The following is a 26,173-nucleotide window of genomic DNA, read 5'->3' as shown; positions in this document are numbered from 1 at the left end:
CCCAAATAATACTTCGTTCACACAGTCTGAAGGAATCTCCTGGCAGGAGGACAATTTGTCATAAAAATCAGGAGGAGGAAAGGGAAAGGTATGCCAGGAAACACAGCTCAGGTCTGCACCAGTGGCTGGGTTCTCGATGAGTTCCACAGCGGCCTGTGACTGCAGGCCACCCCGAGGCCGGCGCACAGGAGTTCTCCTTAAGCTTCACATCAAACCCGGTTACAAAAAAGTTGTGACTTTCCACACGACTTTGCAGAAGCAAAGAGAGGCAGCACTCTTCCAACTGACAAGAGTTCAGTCCCACTGTGTGAACAAGTGAACGCCACCAGGGAGGTTTTATTTGCCGCCATCCTTAGCGCTAGGCCGCTGCGGCCGCCCTGCCGGGCACCAGCCCCACAGGCTGGCCTGTCTGTGGGGGCTGGGCAGAGTTTGGCGCTAGTTGTGGGATCTGGAGGGAAAAAAACACTTTAAGGAACTACATATTTTGTGATGAGTGTGGGGGAGGCCGGGGCCGCTCCTAGGCCAGCCGGTTTTTAAGAAGCAGGGCAGTGCCTGCGCCATGGTGGGGCCCCGTGCCAGCTCACGGGTTCCCCGAGGAAGGGCCAGCGCCTGGCTGTGTCTGTGCCCTCCTCCCCGCTTCACTGCAGCACGGGAAGTTCCGTCTGAGTATGAGGAAGAACTTGAAGGTGACCGAGCCCTGGCACAGGCTGCCCAGAGAGGCTGTGGGGTCTCCTTCTCTGGGGACATTCAAAACCTGCTGGGATGTGATTCCGTGCAGCCCGCTCTGGGTGCACCTGCTTTAGCAGGGGCTGGGCTAGATGATCACCAGAGGTGCCTTCCCACCCTGACCATGCTGTGATTCTGTGATTCGTGTCTGCCTAAACCGCGACCGGTTTGGTTTTTGCGCAGGGTGGGGACATTCATCCACCCAAGAGACCTGGAGCCCCTCAGGCTGCCAGCGCGCTGCGCGGCAGAGGGCAGGGAGGGCACACCGGGCCGGCGCGCCCCCTGGCGGCGGCGGGTGACGACGGGGTCCCGCGCCTCCGCCCGGCCGCGGGGTCTCCCCGTGGGCAATGGCACAGGCGGGCGAGGCCGCTCGCAGGCCGCTGGCTGGGGCCGGCCCCGTGGCGGGCGGCCTGTCCCTGCGCTCGGCTGCAGATAAGGCGGCTGGTTAAAGCTTAACCCGGGCAGGCTGAGGAGCCGAGCGGTGGCGGGAGGGAGGCATTGTGGCGAAAGCCCGTGCGGTTTGTCCGACCTGTGCGGGAGGCTGAAAGTCGCCGCTGCCTGGGCGGGCTGCCTGAGGAGGAAGGCTCATGGCGGGAAGGCTGTGCAGTCCCGTCGCCTCCACCTCCTCCGCGCCTCTGGCCTGTGTCTCCAAATGGCAACACATTGGGAGCCAGGGCCACCGATGGGCCAGCCTCAGCGCCCCAGCCGCGCACTGGCGGCCCACCACGAAGGGTCGCCCCCTGCCCGAGGGATGCCCACGGCCCTTTCTGCCTTTCAGGCCTTTCCCAAAATTGGGTAGGAAGCGCCTTTTGGCCCCAAACCACATGAGAACTTGAAGCACATAGGTTATGGGTGCTGGGTTTGGCTGTCCCTTCCATTGGCAGTGAGGAGGCGGCACTCGGTTCGGCGCCGTGAGCCGAACGCCAGCCGGATCACGTCCAGCACTCCACATCGGCGTGTGGTGTGCGTGAAACCTCTCAGAAAGCAAGAGGTCCTTCTGCTGAGGTCGTAGAGTGTCGTCAGTTCCAGTGGGCGTCGAACAACAAAATGCCACTGGGAATAATTCAAACTTTTTCTTCAGTTAAACCAGAATTAATCTATAAAACTAGTCTTTCGTATTTCCATGGTCTGTAGACCTTGTGCATGTGACCATCCTTTACTGCAGAATTAAGTCTGTCCCTTCTGTACCTTTATTTTGTAAACTACCAATTCATAAGGATTTAGGGAAGGATAAAATCTCCTGTAAATTGTTATGGTTTCACAGTGTTAGGGAATGAAGGAGGGAACTTACCTGACTCCTCTTTTTTTTTAACACAGCCTACTCCTAAATCCAACTCTTAGATGTATCGTGAGCTTTGCATGCAGACCAGACCGTGAACTAGTTTAACTAGAGTTACTTTGGCATCAGTTTAGCTGCTGTGCTGTGAACTGTCAGGTGGACACAGTGAGAAACAAGGCGTAAACCTTATATTAGCACATTAACACAGGGTTTTAAAGGTATTTAGTTAAGCAGGCGTAAAAAGTGATCTAGATGAGCCAACACAAGCTTTGTGCATAGACTAGGTTTTTAGCATTATTTGAAATTAAGCTCCTTTTGTCTGGAGTTTGCCTGTGTAGGAACTCTGCTTAATTCTGTATCAGATGACTCGTGTAAGTGTATGCTTGTCCCACCAAAGGGAGATTTGCCTTGAAGTATCTGAAATATGTGACATAGTATGCTTTCCTCTTATAGTAGTAGTAAAGCTAAAAATCCAGCTCGATCAGCTGACTTACACGCTTTTTTCTTTACACTAAAATGTAAATTATTAATTCCTTTGGTAGTCAATACCCATGTATTTCAAGACATAAGTATTTTCCCCTCTACGAGTATGTTTCAAAGCCTTTGCAGAAGGTCTGTGAGAGGAAAAGCTCGTTAGTGTGCTTGAACTTCTAAAGAAATTAGAGGGAGCAGTAAGATGAAAAAAGTATCCAGGAGGAGAGAATGTTACCCCCATAAGTTCAATCATACTAAAATTACTCTTCGGTTCATTATGAAACCTGATTATTTTTGCCTAATGAAAATAATATGGATGAATATGATCTGCAGTTTTTCTGAAGGAGTAAGTGACTACACACACATATGCAAAACCCTTATGGGCAGGATCTTGAAAGATTCAGTGCTGTTCAGTATGTCAAAACACTTGAGCAGCTGTAAGATCAGAACCCAAAGGACTATAAGCAAGGATGCAGCACCTGGGAGGGTGATTAAGGTAAAGTGAAAAATGCTTATATGGGTCCTATTGTAGCTGCTATTTAAATAATCTTATCTGAACTTAACCATTGTACTAGAAAAAAATAATCAAGACTTGCAAGTTACTTGTGCTTATGCAACTTGAAAACAAAATCTATCAGTTGAGCCATGTCCTTGGCTCTACTCCAATAGTTCAAAACAGGTCTAGAGCCAGCTTAACTGCCCCAGCCATAACTATTTTCATTTCTCCAGGAACGGCTCTGCAGGGCACAGACCCAGTGAGAACGCCTACGCTTCCCTACTTCTGAACTCTGACTCCCAAAACACAGGCAAACCCAGAAATGGCATGGGCAGCATGTACGAGCTCTGCAGTGCCTCTCTGCCTTGGGCACGCTCCTCCTGGGCTAGCAGCAGCTGATTAATTCTTTAAACAAAAACTTTAAACAAAAACAAAAACAAATTCTTTAAACAACCCCCAAGATAGTTAAACAAAATGTTTGCTGTAGCTTTCCTTTTTTTCCCCTTCCTTTTTTAAATTTTTTTTTAAAAATTCTTCATCTTTGGAGATAGGAAAGAATCAGCATTGAGAAACTATTCTTTTTTTATGTCAATGAGTAGGGTTTGGGCATGTTTGCTTTTCCTTGGTCTCTAGTGAATTATCCAAGGTATCATTTTAGAGTTCCTGTTGCTTGTTTTATACAAACACGCTCTCAAGCTTCTGTCTGGTGAGGAAGTGATGAGAATTTGTGGAGTAATAAAGAAGAGTTTACAATGTTGAAAACTGTTAATAATCAACATCAAAAGTCTTTAATCTGTTGACAGTCGTATACTTGACAGCTGGCTGCCCTACTGGCTCTTCTTTCATGCTAAGCGGAGGGTGCTCCAGGATATGTGTCTTTGTACAGTGATAGCTCTGGAAACACCGAGGTAGCAGCTATCTAAAGCAATGGGTTGAATCTGAAGGCCTGAGCAAGAAGTAGTCCAGGCAGTATGTGTAATTTTCCCAGGTTGATGTGAATGAATTAAGAGCAAAGGCACGAGAAAAAAAACCCAAACAAACAAATATAAAAACCAAAAACAACCCCAAACCAAAACAGAACAAAACCCCAACTCTCTGACTAGCAGCTGCCTAGAGCAAGGGGACGGAAATTTTGGTTTTGTGTTCCTGTTGCCTAGAGTCATGTAAGACCTTTGCCCTTTTATAACTAGCTATGAATCCTGGGGCTGGCTGGGTATCACACTGTGTGAGAAGGAAGAAAAGAGAGAGAAAGAGCCCTTTGGGGCATTGAGTGGGCCTGAGGGCCAAACACAGGGTTTGGGAACAAGAAATTGCTTACTCTGTTTATTTACAAAGACTTTAGAGGAAGGACTGGAGCTGGTACTACCCCTTTGTCCTCTCAATGGATGCACTAATTCAAAGATTCCAATAGTAACTTCTAAAGCCAGGAAGAAAATGTTATTTTCCACTTCTATGACAATCAGATGTTTACTGGGAGGAACACTCAATGTGCACCTAAGAGATAGGTGATGCCAGTTATGAGGAAGAAAGGACTTCACACCCTCAAACTAAACTAGTTTGGTTGCCAGTACAGTAAGGAGCCTAAACACTGCAGAAATAGGTTCATAGTCATTTGAAGTGTAGTAGGTAACAAAAAGCCTTACCTAGAGATACCATAAACTTGCAGGGCTTAGCAAAATGAAATGATGGCTAAGGTTCTCCAAACATGGGCTAGCCTTTTTCCAGGTTTGACTGAGAAGGGATCAGAAACAGGACACCTGAGAAAGGTGCTGATTTCAGCCCATGTAAAGCTGCTTCACTGGCATAAGTGAGTATCATATCCTGTCCTCTGTTTCTGCAGGTGCATGAAACCCTGTTTCAAAGGATTTTCATCAGTACCATATTTTGGAAGGTCAGGCAGCAACAGCAATGAACACATGACAGCTGAAAGATTAAAAGGCAACACAGGTATCTGTTTGAAAGTACTCTTTTCATTATTTCAACACTCACTTTCTCCTAATTTGCTCCATTTCCTTATCGCTTCACGTGAACTTTGTCTCATGAGAAGATAAGACAAAGATTATGCACCAAATGATTCGGCTTACTCCCTATTCCGACACTCTGCAAGGAAAGTGGTATATAAATGTTATCTGTACAAGGTGAATTTCACTTTGCTTTTCACCACCCAATTTTAAAAATATTAGATTTGTAACATTTCTGTTAGTGTTGCCCTTTTCAGCTTGTTGGGGTTTTTTCTATCTTTGAACATGTTACAGTTTTCTAGAATTTCTAGTTCCAGAATTATTTAGATTATTAGGAAAAATAAATTGCTAGTGTTACTTTAAGTGCATCCTTATCAATCAGAAACACAGCTCAGCGTTGGGCTGTCATATCCAGTTTTACAGCAGTGGTATACATCAAAAGTTAGCTTGCTCTGATGTTACAAAAAATTTTTGGGGGAGAAAGAAGTCACAGTTCCTTGGGATATTTATGGTATTTAAGAATGCTTTTAAGTAACTTGTAATGGCAGATGCCATTGGGTACTCTGTCATAAGTGGTTTTCTTATTCATAACAAGTAATGCATATTATGGTACCTTTCAAGCTAGACCCACATTAAATTTTGTAGAGAAAATAAAGACCGTGTCTGTATTAATCTATGAATTCCATTTGGATTTTGTTAATGCCATGTTGTGTTTTGATTTTTGTTTTGAATACAGCTCTTAAGTGGGATTTTTAGCCATCAGTTTGGTAGTATACACATGACATACTTCAATGGATTATGTTTAAAACTCTACCACAGGTACTGACAGCACACACAAAATGGTGTTACCATGGGGTAGAAAATGGACTTATTACAACAGGACTAACCTTTGAATGGCTTGGGCAAGAGGCCAGCAAGTGCCTTCCAGCTGCTCTTCCAGGTGCTGGCCCCTTTTTCCCTTTCACAGGAGTCTACCTCCTCGCACCTCTACTGGGCAGCCTCTCCCCAGAAATACATTCTCTTCCCTAAGGGTACGTGGTTGCGGACTGCTGGCCCAGCAAACAGGGAGATGGCTACAGCTCATCCTGCCTTGGGTTAAAGGACCAAGAAGGGCTTGGAAGACTGCTGGGAACTCAGAAAGGCTGGGACACCAGCTCTGGGATCTAAACAGCTTCCAACACTCCAGGAGGTTCCCAGATGTGTAGCTAACAGTTGGCAATGCACTGGAAAGTCAGAGTTAGAAATTATTGACCTGTAAGTGACAGGATCAATTCATAGCACCTCAAGTCTTCCTGGAACAGGACCAGGCCACATTCTAACAAAAATTGCCAAATTTAGCCAGATTTAATGTTTCATTCAGGCTTCTCCAGGCTAGAAAGCCCCACTCTCTTGGAAATGACAGTGGCTTCTCATACTACATGTGCGAGGCTCCTAGCACTACTACATGAGTTTTTACCTTCTTTCAAACAACATGTTTCTGTCCTGTACAACCCAGTCCCACTTACTGTCTCTGGCCTTACCTTTGCTTCCAGCTCTGATCCCTTCCATCTGCTGCTCTTAATCATCCAGTCATAAACATCCCTTTTAACATCCATGCTCAGCCGCTAGCTTGCTTTTCTTCTAGAATGGCTGTTAGTTATTGATTGTTCAAAGTTATACTGTAATTAGCAAGTAACAAGTGATTTCATAGCTGTTTAAAAACGTCCAAGAAAAAGTTGGAACTTCAGGGGTGTGTAAATAAAAATATTAATTTTTATTAATAGGTTAATAATTATTAAATAGGTTAAAAAGTAGGTCATTCTTGTTTTATTTCTTCTCTTTCCTCTGCCATTTAGCTTTCATGTGTGAGGATTTTCCTTTTGTAAATTACATAGCTGCCTTAACCAGCACTTCTACCCTGTCTTGTAAAACCCAAAGAAACTGGACTGGGAACTTCTGGCATGTTCTCCTTTGAGGCCTGTACTCCAAACTCCATCTTAAACACTGTTAGTATGAGAAGATGCAGTTCTGCTGATTTCTGAGTGGTTTTTTTCCTCGTTTATTTCCTTGGGTTTTTTTGTTTTAATACTTTTATGTAGAACTAAGCAGAGGAGTTTCTGCGTGGTGTGCCTTGACATGCTACTTGAGTCACTCTGGCTTTGTTGAAGGACTGAATTGACACCCGTCTTGGTTTACAGCTCTATTCGTAGCTGCCGAGTCCTGCCTACCACAATCATTCCACAGCCTCATAACTCAACAACCTGTCCCTTTTCATGTCAACACAGCATTTCTCTAAAGAATGCTGTTGACCAAACAAATACCTGCAGAGAGGATGAGACTGCTATTGCATGTGTAGCTTTTTTAAAAAGTCAGTCAGCTGCTGAGGTGATGAGAATTCAGGGAATTCTGTGCTATAAATGCACAGATGTTTGTGGTACATATATGGCTTGCTTGCAGACAAAGCCAACACTTAGGAAACTTCAGCATATCGAGAGAAATCTAAACAGGAGATGTTAGTTCTGTCCTAGTGAATTATGTACCAGCCACAGAGACTGCAGATTCTGAGGATTATTTTTGAAAAGTCAAGTGGTTTGAGTCCTACACCATTCCTAAATGCCCTGAGTGAAGCGGGGGCTGAAATAAGAGAAGTCAGATTCTGGTGGCAAAGGAAATCTTTATATTGCTGCTAGCCTACAGTTTTCAGTTATTGCCTTTAATTATTCTCAAATTGTATCATATTAGGCATGGCTTATTCAGGTGTTTCTCAGGGACAACGAGTGTTTTGTTTCAGCAAAGCATAAGGGTTACCAAAAGAATGACTCCCAGCAAGTAATAACTCAGTACAGAAATGTAGATTTGATTCAGAGGAAACTATTTCTAAGATGTGTCATCACTGACAGAACAGACTTTGGTTGGTATAAGCTAGTTATTAATGGCTTTCTGATGTTAGGCATGGTATAGGCCTGAATGTGATTAAGTTAGTAGGAATTCTACCACCCTTCAGTGACAATGACGTTTAGTCCTGAACTGAAAAATAGAAACTTCTTAGCAAGAGAGTAGCTATTCTGAATAATTCAATTAAAATATTAGAAAATTTCAGGGTAAATGGAAAGAGCAGACCTCAGCATGAGTGATTAAAAAGAACTACAGTTGTTAAGTTCTAATTATTATGCGAAGGCTGAGAAGCTTAAAAAATCCCTAATGTTGCAGTTTACCATTACCAGCCTTTTGAGTACCTTATTTCTAGGTGATGGCACGATCAACATCTAACTATGAAGGCAGCTCAAATTCCTTACAATACCGCTTTAGCTGCTACTAATACTATCAGTCCCAGCAGTATCCTTAAACCTAGTTTTCAACATATTAGTACACAAATAATTTGTTTCTCAACTGTTACTTTGAAACATATTGATTTTTCAGCCTACACATGTTTTTACTTGTTTGTGATCTTATCTTATTCAAATTTCAAAACCACACAATTCACTGCTAAGATAAAGAATGCAAAATTATCCACCCAGTTTGGCTTCAGACAAACAAATGCAACTCAAGACAAACAAAGGGAGTTGTATTCAAGTGTTATTTGGCTGTGTTCTTAATATTTCAGTACTTTGTGGAAGGAAGCAAGTTGGGTAACAAGCTGTTTTGACTTCATATCCAGTACACTTTCAGGTTTCTCTAGTCTCCAAAGCCAAGAATCCAGTCTAAAGATGCCATAAAGCTTCAGCATGCTTAAGGCAAGGCAGTGCCGTGCTTTTTTTCAATCTTTGTTGCCATACTTTGGAATACAATAAAAGTTTTGCTGTAGATAAAAAGAAAAGCACGTCTGAGACGTTACCTAAATCTTCTACGCCTATTCCATATATGATTTATGCTCAGAGGAAGGAACCTTGGGCTGAAGCTGGTTAGATCTGCTTTTTTTGCTGAAACAAGCTCTGAGCTTGAAGTGTTGCATTAGAAGCACTCTGCTTTGACAGACTTTCAGCAGTCAGAGCTGAAGCCGCTCTCCAAAATGGGGCACTACACTGGCCGGGTCTCCGGTCTCTGACCTGCTGGCAAATGGTCTGTGGATACAGCATCCAAATCATCCATCTTGATACCAGCTGACACGAATTCCTCAAAGAGCAATTTGTGACTTTTCCAGGAAAAGCTCAAGCCTCACAAGTGTGGACATTGGCATGTGACTGTTGCTCTTGTTATCATGTAGGAAGCAGGGTCAGCTTTGTAGAGAGCAGCCTCTTGATTGCTCTGGGTTATTAAACTGGCAGCTTGAAAGCCGGCCTCCTGCAGCCCCAGAAACATCCTCGCGAGACAGAGCAAGCCTGAACTGCAGCCCTGTGAAGACTGTGCTTTCTAGCTAGTTAAAACTGATCCCTTGTCTTCTAGTGCAGTTTCATTTTGGAGCGACTTGTTTGCCCCCATCAGTACCAGGGAGAACAAGACCTGACTTTTTGAATAACTTTTGTTTGTCCCCAGCAGGACTTGACACTTCTTGCCCATGTTATGCAAGGCTGTCCTACCCTACGTGTGACAGAACTGCTGGCAAGATCTACCACCACCTTTCTTTACAGACAGGGCCGCTCTTTCAGTCCTGACTGAATGGAAAGTGTTCACCAACTTGTGTTTTATTTTCATTTCCCCTGCACAGATCTGGAAAGTGCCTGCCTATAAATACTTGCTTAGAGGGTGCTTGGGGAACCACTGTTTTCTCCAGGGATTAGATCGTGTTTTCAAGTCATATCTTGCCATGGAAACAGACAGGTAATGAAGGATCTGAACTGAATTTCTCTGCATCAACATCTCAGTCATTTATTCAACCAGGTGGCAAACCTTCATTACAAAATAAAGGCTGCAGTCCAAAATTATGGTTCCAGTAAAAGCAGGATCCCAAAACCAAAGGGTTCACAGTTTAATAGAGATGAGCAATCTTTTCCAAACAAAATAAGTAGTGCAGTGTTACCTACCAAATATGATAAGGAAATTTTCAAGTCTTACCTTAGAAAGTTTTCCAGTCAATTCTGAATGCGTTTCAGACTGGACTGTGGATTAAAAAGCATATATTAAAAGAGAGACCAGAATGTGTGACTGAATTCTGATTCAGTCTTTGCAACCGAATTCCAGACAACATAGAATGATTTTCAAGATGTTCTTCAAAGCAATGGAGTATGTATTTTAAAGTGAGCTTAATCTTGCCCAGATTTTGCACAATATCATTTGGAAATGAGTGCTATTGCAATTTTTTGTTACGCTTTAATCTGTTGCAGTATTCAAAAAAGCTATGGGAAATTAAAGGCTATGATCCTGAAAATATCACCATTAACTTTAATAAAACGACCAGCATGCTATTAGGGGCTGCTAAATACCAAGAATTAATAAATAAATGTTTTCTTCAAGGTCTTTTCTGAACCAGTACAAAACTATGTGAGCATTAACAACAAAATTGTTCACGTTTTTCAGGATGTGATTGAAATCATCATGAATTTCTGAATATACAAATCAGTCAAAACAGCCGGTCAAAAAAATGAGGGTTGGGGAAAGACGAGACCGTTATTTGTCAGTACACCACACTGAAATGCCTAGAACTCCTGCAATGGATGTAAAAGGTTTGCTGTGGAACATCCCTCTGTGCTCTTGATCAGAACAAGAGACAAAGAGTATTCCCAAAAAATTCACCATGTGTTTGACAGCCCTTAGCGAAGACTGAAGAAAGATTTCTGAAATCTGGGTTTGTCCAGCAGAGCACGTAGTTTCTATCAACTTTAGCAAACCTTGTAATAAGTCTCATTGTATTGTTTTAAAGATTACCTAAGAAACAATTTATAACAGTAGTTTACAGTAGTGTCATTCCTAGGTAGGAAATACCAATTGCTTGGTGCTGGAAATATATGTTAGCTAACTGGAAAGTGTTGTGGAGATCAGAGAGAATGTCAGTAGAGAAATAATTTTCTTATCTTTGGCTTTGCTCAGCCCTTTTTCCTCTTTTGTGTGAACAAGTAGCAGTATCACTTTGTTCCTTATCCTCATTAATCCATGGAATTATTATTTTGTGTCTGATCATCATTCAGCCTGGTTTGTAACTCGCTCATGACGCTGGCCCAGTAAAAAGGGTGGTAGGAGCATTCTGTCAGAAGGTGAGGGAAAAAGCTATAGAAGGACTATCTAAGTGAAAATGTTTGGAAGTCAAAGGGAGGGCACATGTTTGACTTCACAAAAGAAAATACTGGTTTCTGTTGCAACGTTGGTTACACAATCACATAAGGTTTTATTTTTTAAAAGCAAGTAAAAAAATTATAGTGCATCAGCTCCTCAACTGGTGTAAATCAACATGGTTTTATTGACTTTGATGGAGCTATGTCAATTTATACCAGATGAGGATTTGGCCCACTGTATGGAGATATTTTTATTCCTCTTCTCACTCTATCAGTTAAGGAAAGGGTAATAATCAGCAAGCTGGAAGCAATTATGTGTGTGTGAGGAAGGGGTAGTTTCATAATAGCTAACTTGATATTATTTCCTGTAAAATGCATCAGGAGAATAGAGCTTGGAGCCTGCTGACCAGTTTGTTTTGTAAAGAAATATTTGTTCAAATCTGTTTATAATAATTTGTCAAACGATGAGCAGACTCGGCTCAAGCACTTGCCTTCCACTGACACCAGAGGCGGCAGTTCTGGTGCTGACCAGGACGCCAAGTGGCAGCCGACGAGGAAAGACCCAGGCAAAATTTGGCTTTCACTTGCATCTGCGTAAATCTGGAGTAATTCTACCAAAATCAGCAGAAATATTCTCTATTTACAGCAGTGTGCCTAAAAGCAAAATTTGGCAGAGTTTTCAACTGAGCATTTATAAGCTGTTTCTGGCAGCAAATAAGAATGGGGGAGGGGAAGATTATTCATTGCAGATGCTTTGTGAGATTAACAGAGGCTTTCTGGTGACAATAAAGTCTACTAACATAGTCACTTTTGGAAAATGCTTTTAAAAATATGATTTGAGGGATTTTTCTGTCATCCTTTAATTCTTAGAGCATTTCGTGGTGGTAAAAAGTGCTAACTGAGACCTCAAGTGAAATGATCGGAATTGTTCTCTTTACCCTAGCGAGGCAGATGACTCCCAACCTGCAACACCAAGTGAGCTAAGGCAATTGATGGGAAACCAGGATTCTAAGAAACCATTTTGGATAAATGTATTTCATAAGGTTCAGCTTTAATATTGTTAAAGCCACATACAGAAATACAGAAAATATAGAAAGCTACACATTGACAAGGGATCTGAAGACAAACTAGTCACAAATAAGACTGAAAATTGACAGATTTTTCAAATCAGTTTTTTAAGTTATAATGCAGATTATTCTAAAGTATCGACACTAGCACTGTTAACACTAAAGTATCCCAACCAGCTTTTGCAATACAACTCACTCATCTGTTGTCTTTGCTTTCAGGGATGTTTTAAACATATTTTTGTTTTTCACTTACAAAAGTAATTAAAATTACTTCATGCTCTATTAGAGTGGATGCAGTTATTCTAGGCTAACAATGCCTCTATCACTGTAGCTTGTACCCATATGGCTACCTCTTTCTGAACAGATCTACAGTTAAATTAATCCCAAAACCAGGATGGAGGTGAACCCTTAAGCATTAGCAGACAACTCATAAAAGACTGAAAGATACGCGGTTCAGAAATTGTTCTGGAAAGATGTATAAATGCAGTTCTTGCCCCGACTACAGAGAGCCCCATGGCACTGTGCAGCCCCTCTTCCCCATGCCAGCCCTCTCCAGCCATCCCTGCCATCTTTCCCTGGGAAAGGTCAAGTAGGCTATTAATCACGCTCTTGTCTTTGATTTGCAGTATATATATGTCCACCATTTCCTGGATCCTTTTGAAGCAAGGAACAATAAGAAACTTTTCAAGGAAAGAGTGGTTGTCTTATTTTGGGATTCTTTTTTCAATAGCTCAAATATAACCTCCTTAAAACCAACATAAGCTAAAGGCACTATTTCAGCAAGTGCAGGTGACAGTGTTCTGACATTGAATTTAAATCCACTTTAGGTATAAGCTGCTAGGTTCTTTTTTTTTATTCTGCATGTTGTTAAAATGCATCTTTCACTGGTTTTGTTACACAGCTTTTTAGCTACTCATGGAAATTCATGGGGTGCTTTTCCCCAGTAAAGTTTCAAATGTATATGCTGTTGTGGCCTGGAAAAGACAACTGCAGGGTCATTATCATGTTTCTAGTGAGAACACAGAATTGAAAAACAAGTGCAGTATTGTAACCAGAACCACCTCTTGACTGATTGAATTTCTATGCTTATGTGTATATATATATGTGTTATATATATAACATAATTATTGGAGGTTTTTTATAAATGCATGCACCCAGATCCCTTTTACTATTTAATATATTGCACAAAACGTAACTGCTTACAGACAGCCTTCCAGAATCAATGCCGCAAAATCAATTCACACTAAGAATAATTTTAAAAGGATGAGAAAACTTTAAGCATGACACATCAGTGAAATGAAGGTAGGCTCTTTTCATTATTTTTCTGCTTATGTTCTAGATCTTTACAGAAAAAAAATGATGAAAAGATAATCTTTAAATCTGGTGTTTGCTGGGAAGATGACATCCCAGCTAATTTTGATGTGGACAGAGGTTATAACTGAAGTCAGGAATACACAGAAGATTAAATCCTAAACCGTAAACCTGTTTTTACAGAAACATACTAAGGAAACAAAATAGAATTACATACCTAAATCAAAGCATTTCTAAGTAAGGCATTTGTCAGATTTTTCCATGAGGTGTAGGCAGTTTAAGATGTGCTGTGACAGTATTTGAGAGTGTTGCATTTTAGTATTGCTCAGCTTTCAAGGTAAGGGTGGTTCAAAGCCTGAGGATGAATTTCAGGAACAAGCTGAGCAGCATCCAGGAAAAAGGTTAATATTATAGTAACTACCAGTCCATACATGTCAGCTAATCTTTAACTTGAGAAAACACTGGACAAGATCATCATTAAACCAAGTAAAGCTTGAATGCATGAATGAATTTGACTCTAGTGTCAAACTACATAAAGGATCAGGTATTACACCAATATCTGATCCTATATATATGACTGGAGTTAGTGCTTAGCACAACAGAATTTCAGGCTGTAAGCACAAGTTCTCTTAGGCAAGATCTGTGGGATGCGGTGCATCCCTGTTTGGTCTTGATCAGGGACCAAGATAATCTTGTCACCAGACAGAACTGAAGTCTGCTCAGAGATCTCCAAAAGCCACCTCTTGGGGTCCTGCAGGAATTGACACTAATCACTTGATGCTTTATTCACTTACTGTGACTGAGGCACAGGAGGGAAGGGACCCAAGTACTGTCTGAAACCCCTGGCCAGGCCGAAATGGGGTAAAAACTGACAGACTACCACAAATTCCCTTCCAAGTGCTCTATCCCAGTCTGAGAAGAAATATTAATCACGTCTCTACTGTCTAAAATAGAGCTCAGCCACTCTGAGGTACATATCTAAGGTTCTCGAAGCCTCCTAAGTTTTTTTGTGAGTTGTTTTGGGTTTTTGTGGATATATTTTAATTTCTTTTTTTACTACACATGTAGTTAATTTGTTACCAGTTGGAAAAAAAGCTTTGGAAGCAAGAGGCACCCACCTCCTTTTCATCATCGTGTTGCCACAGGTATTATGAAGACTGGAAAAAATAGGGCTGGAAGAGATCTTTGAAGGTCATCTAATTCATCCTCCATTCTAAGGCAGGTTGAAACAGCAAAGATCAAATTGCTGGAATATCTTCACTCATATTATCTGTTTCTAGTGTGCAGCCTGTGTCTGATTCCATGACAAGTTTTACAAAAAGAATCAGTGTGGGATTTAAAGCTCCCCAGGGAAGAAATGAAAACAGGAGTGGAAGTAACAGAATGACTTCTAAAATGCTGTCACTCAGCTTGGCCTCTGATCAAGTATCAGTTTAGTAGAACTGTTAATTAAAAAAACTTAATGTGATTACTCTTGTTAGTCCTGAAATTTAAGAAGCTAGTGTCAAGGCCCACAGAGCCTGAGACCAGGTACAGTCTAATTACTAGAATGGAATTTTTTAATTACTACAGATAAGAGTATTGGGGGAAAACTGTCATGATTCAGAATTCAGAAACCACATCCTCCTGGTTTTCTAGACATCCCACTCAGCCTGTGAGAGGGAGTGTTGAGAGTGTAGTAAGTGGAGGCAGATAACCACATCCCCAATCTGCTGTCATCCTCAGACAGCAGAATTTCCGATGTGCCTTCTGCTTAACAAAGAGAAGTGATGAAAACAAAGAGGATGTAAGTAACCTCACTCGTTAACAGGTGCCTTCACAATAATTACTCATAGTTGGCCTTTTGCCTACAGGCAAAATTTCCATTGGCTTTTTAGCAAATTTATGCCATGTCTCCTGTAGAAAACTGAAGACGAATCAGCTAAAGGCATGAAGACAATGTGGACAATCTAAGACATCTTAAACCCTACAGAGATCCTCTCATTCAGGAGCAAAGAGTCTGCAGAGCTCTGATGGATCCCCTTCTGAATGTCATCTTTGTCAACAAAGGTTTAAGATGCCATAGTCACGAAAAGTTGGCCTCTTTTGCCAGGTAGCTGAGCAGGATTCAGGCATTTGTGAGGGACACCCTCATTTAGAGCTTGGTGTCTTAGCACAAGCCCACCTTCATTATTGGCTTTAGCTGAAACACCAGGCTGTGGACGGGAAGGGGCAAGGTGTGGTACCCACCCTGTCCTGCTCTGGGGGGGGGGAAGGGTTGCAGGTTGGTTGTGTTAATGCATTAGATGCCTAGCTAGATTTGACAGAGGGTGCCTGTCCAAGTTTTCAGTTCATTTTAAGCACACCCTACTAAATAGCATCAAACTAAAGCTGCCTGATGTGTAATGGAAACATCCCATCTTGGGACTGAATGCATGTTAAATGCTCTGACAGATGGGCTCTGTTGGATGGAACAGCAGCAATCTTTAACGCTTTACCTCCCCCATGTCTGCTCTAATGATCTTCAAGTACTGCACCACAGCCGAGGCCTTTCCATCGCTCTGTCCCAGCAGTAGGGGAAAGCGAGAGCAGATGCTGACAATGGCAGTTTGGCCACACTCTGGCCTGGGGACCGTGCCGGCTGAGGCAGCAAGCCCCTGCCCTGGTCACCGCTGGTGCAGAGGCAATGGGCCCTGGCAGTGAGGTGGAGGAGATGGGAGGTAGGCAACGTGTAGCTGTCACTGCTAAACCTGACAGAGTCCAACCACGACGTCTCACACTCAGCAGATTTGCCAAAACCTTCTGTAAGCGGCCTCATGCTGGCAGCTTCTTCACACGCATAATAATTTGACCACAGTGAAAGTTTTTGCTTAAAGCAAAGCATAAGAGAGTGCAGAGCAGAACAGATTTGAAAGCCCTCTCACAGCTTTGATCCGCAACTTTTTGAGTTCCAGTAAACCCCTTTCGCCCTGCCAGTAGCAATCCCCACAGGAACACGAACATGGGCCCTGTCTCCTCCCTCTTGCAACACCCCCTCCGCCTTGCGTCTGGGTATACCTGCCAAGTTCAGTGCATCTCTGCGTCTGGCACCTATGCAAATCAAGCAATCTGTACCTAATTTATATGTGGTCATATATACAGCTTCTGAAAAAACACTGGCTTTAGGGGTGGTAAAAAGCGTTAGGCTGAGCCTAGGCTTTGCAGGGAGAGGTCCTTCAAAGTGTTCAGGGTCTGAGCACAGGGGGGATGGGAAGAGGCCTCTAGCTAGCCAGCCAGCCTGGAAAGACCACGTTTTTTGTGGGAAACACAGGTAACGGTTGAAGACCAGTGAACATAGCCATGGAAGGACAGAACCTGAAAGAGGACTGTTCCCCACAGAAAGAGGAGTGCTAGCTGCTATCCCATGCTGCAGCCTGACGTGCCGTTGGCAGAGCTCTCCTCCTACCAACCATCTCCTCTTTGCCCTAATCCAACTCTTCCTCTGCGTCGGATGCCCAGTGCCTTAAAACTGCCCTGGGAACAGGGAGCACCCAGAGGAGGAAGGGAAGGCTGTCTGCCAGCTGTGCATCACCCCAGCTCCTGGGGACAGACACAGAAACCACAACCCACATCAGCCTCCTTGCCTGGAGCCGTTTTCCTTAATTCTTTCAGAACAAGCCTTGCTGCTCCTGATTTCTCCTGCTTTTCTTTCTTGCTTTGCCCCTCTCCCACCTCACAGGGAGGATGGCTGGGAACCAGCATCCAGGTGAACCAGTTTGGGGAGAAAGAGATCCCAGTCTGTTGACCTCTGTACTCCAACTCCCCTTGCTGAGGTGCAGTGTAATGGGACAGCCTGTGTGCATTTCTGAAAACACTGTAGGAAGAATAAAGGAGGGAACATGACTGGGAGAGGTGGAACAGTTCCGCAAGGCAGGGGAGAGAAAACTGGCTGGGTCACGCAAGAAGCAAAGTGGGAAGCTATGGGGAGAAGTCCTGACTTAGCAAAGCCAGTGGCTGCTGCAGCAGAGGGTTGGGCTCTCCAGGGCTGCGAGCGACAGAAAGGGCTTGGCTGTGGTGCAGTGCTAAACAGGGCTCATCCCTAGGCTCAGGTCATCGCTGGGGCTGCAGGGTTTACCTCCTCTCTAGGGCACTGAGCAGTATATTGCTGCTTTCCCCACCAGATGACCACCAGGCTGCTCTGGAGGTGCTGAGAAGTTTGCGCCTTGTTTCTCCTGTGCTGTGATCACAGCAGTGAGAGGAGCCCATTCCCATGGGCTGGAAATACTTGCTTTGGAGCCTAGGTAGCTCTGCCAGTTAATTTAGGCTGTGAGCATGATATCATCCACACATATGGGGTGCTTGCCTGATGCCCTCTCTGCCATACTCCTTCACCACCATTAAGGCCTCCACAGGGAGGGGGCAAATTAGTTTCTGACTAATTTGTCTTCTCCGCTCCATGCCCTTGCAGCCACTTGCAGGAAAGACAAAGGAATAATCCCAAGTCTGGGTAACATAATACTGTAGTTACTAGACAGTAAAAACCCATACATCAAAATTACTGATAGGCCAGTAGCTCTGGGTTTATTGGTCTGCTTCTGAGTCTCAGTAGAATACCTCTTCCTAGCTACTAAGTAAAAACTCATCCCTGTTATTTGTGAGAGCTAAACGCATGTACAGCTATGAGGAAATGTGGGTGCTGCAGCTAACTTGTCTTAATTCAGAGCGTGAATATCAACTCAAACTGATGATGTTACCAGAGTTTCATGGTAGCATCCTCTGTTCTGTATACAAAGTTCAGGCAAAATAGTCGACCAGAAGAAACCAACCAAACATAACCAAACAGAAAAAGAGAAAACAAAACAAAGAAGGGTAGAGCACAGTAGCTTAGAGGAAGAGGAATGTAGTGTGGGATTGTATGTCATACATGTACTGTGAAAGAGGATCAGTCTGAAAAGGACTGGAAAACTTCTTGTTATCTATGTAAGTGAAAACGATTCTAATTCTCATGCTGTGCTCAGTCGTGCTGTTCCTGTGAGAAAAGCCCTCTTAGAACTGAACAGCAAAACAAGTAATTTTAAGGTTCCTCTTACCTGCAAGAAACCCTGAGGAGGATGGGAAGGAAGAAAACAGTAACCTTAAGAGGTGCTTTTCAGCCTTCTAAACATTAGCTGGTAGTAGAGACCCTGGCATAACTGTTAACCAGCTCATATTTGGCTACTCTGCAAGTTAAATTAGAATTTATTTATTTATTTATTTATCGGAGCAATCAAAATAATACAGGTATGGAAGAACTTCAAAGGTAGCTTAAAGCCATTTTTCTTTCTCCCCCAGCCCACACCTTTGGCTGTAGATCAGGATCTGAGCATCTCTGCATAAATAGGCTAAAGATCCCTATTCAGAAGTCTCAGTGCCCTGAGTTAGAGGTGGAGAGCCAGATACTCAGCTGGTAAGAACTGAAGGAAAATCACTGAAGTCTTGCATGCATGGAGTTACACCAGCAGGCATCCAAAACAGCACACTGGCCTTGTATCTAACAATTTCCATGTTCAGCAGTTCTTGTAAAGGGAAGACGTGTAAATTGTGCAGACTTTGTGCTTCAGAGATGCTTCACTCGGTTACCTGATGGGAAGGGATGAGTAGTCTGTGCCACTCATATGCTGGTGCCAGACTTCTGGCACTTGAGCTAGCAGGTCTCCCGTTCCTGTGTGTGCCTCCAAGGCACCAGTTCCAGGGCAGCAGAGCAGCGTGCCTCACGGCGGAGGTACACCAGCCCCCAAGTCGAGGCACGGCGCAGAACACAGGCTAAAAACCTCTGCTAGGCATGAGCTGAGGCTCCTCTCCAAAGCTGGCACTTGTCAGGAGGCAGTAAGCAGGAGCCTGAGCAGTCTGGGCTCTGAAACAGCCCTGCGGAGAGGTGGGACACAGCAGAGCTGGCAGCGGCCAGGGACACGCCAAGAGGCAGCAGGATCGCACCAGCGGGTAAGGAAAGCTGAGAAGGCAAGAGCCAGGACAGAGTGATGGCAGCAGGAGGTACCCCAAAAGCAGGGAGGAGAAGACGCTCTTCTCAGAGCCTGGGTGAACAAAAATAGTAGCTACATCGGAAAGGCAGCTCCCAGCTACATCCCACAACCGTGCGTGCAGATGTAACGCAGCAGAGGTAGCACTAAGAGCTGGTATAACACTGCCACCGCTAAATGTCAGCAGTAGCCTAAAGAGGGAACTTCACTCTGAAAAACACATCGCTGTGAAATCCATAGACAAAACTGATGTCTGCTTCTATTAGCACCAAAACAGCAGTTTGACCTAAATAGCAATTTCTGTTCGGTGTTGAAAGACAAAGAGAAATAAAGTCCAAAATATGAGTCATTAAAAAATAAAAAAAAAAAGCCCAACAACATGTACTGTACTCCACAATCAGCCCCGTCCCGGAAGAGGGCCAAAAGCTGTACATGTTTTGGAGTCTTCTCTTCCACAGCAAATCTTAGTGCAGCTTCAGAATTTTTGGCTGACACCTTGATGACACTAAAATAGAGAGTCAGTCTACAAAGCACAGATTTTAACTAGTCCTTACCAATTCCAGTAAGTGCATTAGAATTACAGACTCACAATATTGCAACACCACATGTTGTACTTACATGTGCAGAAGTTTTGATTATAAAATCCTTGGATGCTTACTGTGACCCACTCGCTGCCTGGCTCCGTTTCGGATTTTTGTGCTGATGGCCTTCTGGGTTATTGCCCCAGCAGGAACAGAGCTCTGACAATGACCGACCAGCCATCGATCCAGTCTTTCTGACATGCCCAAGTGGGAAAGGATTAGTGAGAATGTTCGAGATGCTTCTGTGCAGGCTTCTGAAAGGGACACCCCTAGCGTATAGGCTACTACATACCTAGCATAGTAGTTGAAGATTACTTGACCTTACTAGTTCAAGTAATAGTTTTCCCCAATTGCCACAGGTCCTAACTGAAATGTACTTACTATTCCAAATGTTTGCAAATTTACCAAGAAAATGTACCAGTTTGTGCACACCCTCAGCTTGCACACCTTACTCAGGATGAAGGAAGACATGCAGGCATCTATTCTGTCTAGTGCAGGACACTCCTCCTCAGCATCCAGCCCTAGTTAGTTGGCAAGCGCTTTTGCAACAACATGCTTAGCTTCATTTTAAGACACTAAGCCTTGTGGTTTGTTAGCTTTCCATTTAATTTACTACTAAAATTGTTAATTTTTCCTTTGTTTCTTTGTTCGAGCAGCTAGAAGCAGGCAGCTCCACCCAAACCCTTCTTTTCATTACACTAGTGCTGCTGCAATGTTTACCTGAGTGTCAGCTTGGTGCCTGTATTCCAGTGTCTGAAACGTTTTGCCAGGAAGCCATCAGTGATGTCCCCTTCCCCTCCTCCCTCCCCAGTACACCGTGTACTATTTACCTTCTTAGCATCATTTGTAAAATAGAGAGGATTTATTTTAACAGCTATGTGTGTATTTTCATGCTCGCTATTTTAAGTCCCTGAATATACGGACCACAAAAAGTGCCCCCACCGATCCTAAAGCACACCACGAGCGTGCGATTACCTCATGTACACAATCACAATAACGACACCAAATTCAATGCCCCATCTGAAAGGTAGGAAATAGCATTTCCTTTCTTCTACCTTTGTCCACGGACATAGCAGACTCTGGAGGACAAGCAGAGTCCCATTCTGTGGGAGGATGTATACACACACGTACACAATAGTCTTGCTCACACAATACTGCAGGCAATTGGGGCCTGACTTCTGCTGGGGCTGCCAGCAACTCTGGTCAAATATTCTGCTTCAAATATTGGCGTGAAATCTCCGTCCGCCTTTCCCCATCCTCGCTATTTCCAGCCCAGGCTGACAGTTGTGGCTGGCTGCCTTCCAGGCTCCAGCAAACCTGGGGAAGCACAGCAAGCGGAGCGGGAGGAGAGGCAGGGCCTCCCCTCTTCCCCACTTGCCCCGCGGGCTTTTGGTGGGTGCGGGGCAGGCGATGGGAGAGCGAGCCCGGGGCAGGCGATGGGAGAGCGAGCCCGGGGCAGGCGATGGGAGAGCGAGCCCTTGCAGCCTTTTCACACGGAAAGGGGCAGATGAGGAAGAGCCCAGAACTCTGCTGCACCCTGTGATGAAGAATGAAAACCGCTTTCCTCTTCTTTCTGTCCCATCAAGTCAAAGACAAGGAGCCTCCTGAAAAGCACAAATCCCAAAATCCCCGAGAGAGGGCCTACAGGTAAAGAAGCTGGAGGGACTGGGATGTCATGCAGGTCATGCAGTAGAAAAAAAAAGATGTGGGGGGTGCAAAATGCTTAGTAGAAAAGACTTGCAACAAACAGGAAACTTCTCGATTTGGGTTTTTAAAATCTATGTGTTGGCATGCCTGAAGGAGAGAAGTGAGGAATGACTCCAGCATGTGTTCACACGGGCACTCCTACGTTACGAGCTACAAGGGACTCTGGGGGTGATCAGCTCTAAGCCTTTGAGCATACTGCTACCTTCTTCTTCTTGGAAAAGACTCATCCCCAAGGCCACAAAACCGTGTCACTTTTAAAAATGATGAAGCTGTACTGAGTTACAGGAATTTAAAATATATATGTATTTAAGCATGATGTTCCATCTCTATTCCTTCCCCAAAACACTGTGCCACATTAATCTGCACTCAAATAATGAGTGAGGTGTAGACATTTCCAGAAAGAGCACGTAACATGCATTTGTTGGCCAAGCAGCATTGCCTCCTTCTCCACTTCTTTCTACAAATACAAGCCCTGCTACCGCAGAGGGCTTGCGACAGCCCAGGGGCAGCTTTGCGAGGCCATTTGTTACAATGCTGGCACCGAGCAGCAGCATTGTGCATACGGAGCTCCCGCTTTACCAAGGCGGGGGAGCCAGAGCCTGGGTCTGCGGTGATGCTTTGGAGATGAGATGGAACTGGGTCCACTCATTTCTCTGGAGTCCCTACCAAGAATTCCTGGAGAGTGCAGAGCAGCCCCTTAAAAACATTTCCATTGTTATTCCAGTCAGCGTTGACCCCTAGAAGCTGCTCAGCTAACATTACCGGCTACGTTCGCTATTATTGTCTTCCAGGAACAAAGACAACATGCAGGCTGCAGCCACGCTCAGGCGGAGCTCCTGCGTGCCTCCTGCTGCACCACCACCAGTCCTGGTACTGGGAGCGTGGGGAGAGAAGGTGGCTGAAAAGAGGCAAGCGACAGGAGAAACCTAGGGAAGAGAAGAGACGAGGACATAGATGGTGAGGAATGAAGGAGCTGGATTTGGGGTTTTTCAAGCTTGCCCCACTGTCAAGTTTTCCCAAGCATGGGTCATTAGCCCCTTCCAGTACCACTTACTGGGAAAAAAGACACAAGGAAAATGACTCACCTTTGCGAGCCGGGCTGCCCACACCAGGCAGTTGATAATTTCTTGAAAATACAGTCTCAAGCAAAAACATTTTCCTGTCTGCAAATTTAATCTATCATTCTCACAGCCTGACAGTTTTTGTGCTATTACAGTGGATCCAAAAAGTCTCCCTTGGTTCACAGAAGTAGTTCTCCATGGATTTACATTTCAGACAGCTCGTTCGGCACAAGCCAGAGCACTACATGGATAGTCGTGCTGCTGGGGAAGAGCAGAGCTGCTTTCCATGTGTGCCAGAAACTCCCGGTGATTACAACAAGCACTGCAGATGCACAGCTCCCTCAGAGTAATTTGTCTAATTCAGGCCTACAAATGTGAAATTTCATGATTTACGAGTTGTTCCTCACCACGGGGTTTCAGCGTTGTAGCTGGAGTTAGGACCTCTGTCAGGTCATACACGGAGCCGTCTTCCAGGGGACGACGTAGCACGCCGGCCGTGCAGCCCAGGAGCTGTCTGGGGCAGCAAGCAGCTCGAGCTGGCAGCTTGCAACAGCCACCGTCCCATCTGTGGTAGCTGTCACGGAGCTGCCTTGCACGTAAAACCAAAAATCTGGTTACCAGTGGGGGTTTGTTTCTCCCCCTCCCCTCCTGCCAACACCACTGGCCATCTAACAAGCAAGGACGGTGTAAAAACCGAGGGCACTAGGAAATAATCATTTATGCATCTCCAGCACTGCGGTTAATCCAGGCTTCCTTTTCGATGCTGTCTCGTGAAGAAAAGGGCTGGAAAGTTTATCTCAGAGAGGTACTGATATCTCCTTTGCCTTTTGGGTCTTCTAAATTAGGTCAATTTACAAAGAACAGTGTGGCTGTTCAGCACTTTTTGCATGACAGTATCAAAGCAACTGATAGTCAATTAATTCACAACCTTGCTCTGATTTCGATTTCTTATTCCTGTTTTCACTGTAGACACTGAGGCAGAGAAAAGTTCAATCATCTGCCAAATACCACGTAATACAGCAGTAGCAGACCAGAGAACAAGGACTCAGCACGCTGGATAAGACCCTTGGCAGCTTGCTTGAGCCGAACAAACCAACCCCGAGTTGAGGCAATACACACACGCTCAGGAGGAGGATTTTAACTGGTGTCCGAGGCCACCTGAGTGTGTGAAGAGAGGACCGATTTGCCCACTTTCACACAGGGTTTTGCAAACCTCCTCACCCCTTACTTTTGCTACCCTTGTGTATAGGAATCTGTATCAGGACTAAAAGGGGCCAGAAAACAAACCTTAAAGCCGGAAAAGGGACAAATTCAATTAATACCTTATTTCACACACTAGTTGTTTCTAGCTGTTGAGTGGACAAGTTAAGCAGCTCGTAACATCCTTAGGAACGGCCTTATAAGCTCTGGCCCCATGGAGCCAAGCTAGGAAGAGATGTCTAAGGGGACAAAGGAGTAACATTTCTGAGCATCAGTTTAACAAAACCAAACTGAATCAACCACCACCTCTTCTCTGTGTACATGTCGGGGTGCAGGTTTAAATCAAGGGCCTGTTAAGGGTAGGAGAGGAAGACACAAGTTTCAGCAGCTTGAACTCACCTCTTGAGTTTCTCCCGATGTCTAAAAAGGACAGGGGGAGCTTCCCTGTTGCACCCTCTGTTGCATATGAGCTCCAGATGCGTGCATGCTATTTCCAGAGTCAGAGGATACAGATGTCATTAAATATGCTGGTGATGTGTTCCAGTCTATTGAAATTTTTTTTATCTGAGATCAACACCCAAAAAAAGTATTTGAAGACTCAGCATGAAGAGGGGAAACAACTGCAATGAAAGCTATAGTTCCTGTATTACCAGAACAAGGTGCAGTGTGCAGATTATAGCCAGTATCGTGAGCCAAAAGTCCTGACAGTTGATTTGGGAGATCTTGCAGGGCCTCGGGAAGAAGTAAGCAACATTCTGACACGGTGTTTTCCTCTCACATGATAGTAGGGTTATGAAGTAGCTTTTTAAGACCCAGTCAGTCTTCCTTTTATAGCAGCCTATTTATACACTCCAAATTCAGTCACAGCTTCCACTGTACTGTACTGATTACTGTAGTGCTCATTTCCTCATTCTGAACTGCACATACATTTCTTTTATCATTTTTTATTCTCTCCTTGTTAGATCTATTAGCCTTGCATTACCTCCACCCCATTGCTTAGCCTCTCCTAGGTTCCCTCTCTAGGGGCATTTGTCTCATTGACAAGTAAGTAATCAAAAGTTCAGTTATTGTACTTTAATAAAATAAACATTTAAAGAAAACCTTTTGATCTTTGTTCATTTTTAAAAGCATGAAGAACAGATTCAACACAGTATTTGGGCAGTGGTTCAGTATCACTCAAGTTAAAACATCCTCTTCCACTCCAAACAGGCCATGAAAAATAAGACTTCTTAAAACTCACTATCTTTTCTGTAGTACCGTTTACTTACTATGTTAGTGAGTGCCTAATGGACACTGCTCTGTTTTGCTTACAGTATGTATTATCAAGTTCACTGACCTGTAAATAATCTGGAGACTGAAACCCCATTTAAAGTTTCCCCATTCACACTAGACGCAAGTTGTGTAGCAAACTCTTTAACGCTTCTAAATTCACAACACACTTAGTCCAAAACTCCTGAAGTCAGTATTTTTGCACTTGGATTGTTAAATGTTTGCTAAAAACCGAAACATTCTTCAGCTGACTAAAAGCTTCACATCCTTAGAACGTAAAATCTAAATATAAATGTGGTAGGCGTATGTGGATCTTTTCCCTCTGAGGAGGCTCTGTTACGAATTTCCAATGTTTTACGCCACCACCAAGCCTCCACTAAGCCATGACACCTGTTCAGAATTTTCAGCTTCTTAACCCCTTATTACACTTCCTACAATCCCCAGCAGAAGTGCAGGAAGTGGAACAGAGTTCTGTTGTCCTGGACTTGCTATATTAATTCTCAGTGGCTCCTCAGCGTCTTTCGGTATTTGAAATTAATACCCACCTTAAAGACAACTAACTCAATGGAAAAGCACTTGCTTCTCATAACGGGTACCAGTAGATGCTCCGGTTGTCAAGAAGACCCTGGAAAGAAAACCTACAAATTCCATGGGAGGCACATTAAATATAATACTGTTAATAATAGATGTTATTACTGATGATAATAAATGTTCTATACCAAGACAAACAGCAAACTCTGATGTAGTGCAGCTTTGAAGTGACATCATGCTAAATGCATTATCATTCACGTTGATAACAATTTACTATTCTTAGGTTTATTTATATATATAGCAAACATTAACAGTGCACAATGCTACTGCTCAAAAATTCTTTTAGCATCAGTACGAAGCCACCCTAACATTTCTGCAAGTATTAAGCCATAAGGATACCTCCTAGTTAA

General features: G+C 43.9%; 1 long non-coding RNA gene across 1 annotated transcript; it reads left to right on the top strand.

Annotated features, from left to right (window-relative positions):
* LOC308067028 lies at positions 1 to 26,134 on the top strand. Its single transcript, XR_013929412.1, has 3 exons — positions 1 to 9,673; positions 10,370 to 21,402; positions 21,455 to 26,134. It is a non-coding gene; the product is annotated as an uncharacterized lncRNA (long non-coding RNA).
* Positions 26,135 to 26,173: the final 39 nt, after the last annotated feature.

The sequence above is a fragment of the Falco punctatus genome (assembly GCF_963210335.1).
Source record: "Falco punctatus genome assembly, chromosome: 7".
NCBI classification, from domain to species: Eukaryota; Metazoa; Chordata; class Aves; order Falconiformes; family Falconidae; genus Falco; species Falco punctatus.
Note: the sequence above shows the minus strand (reverse complement) of the source record. Positions and strands in the feature narration are given on the sequence as shown.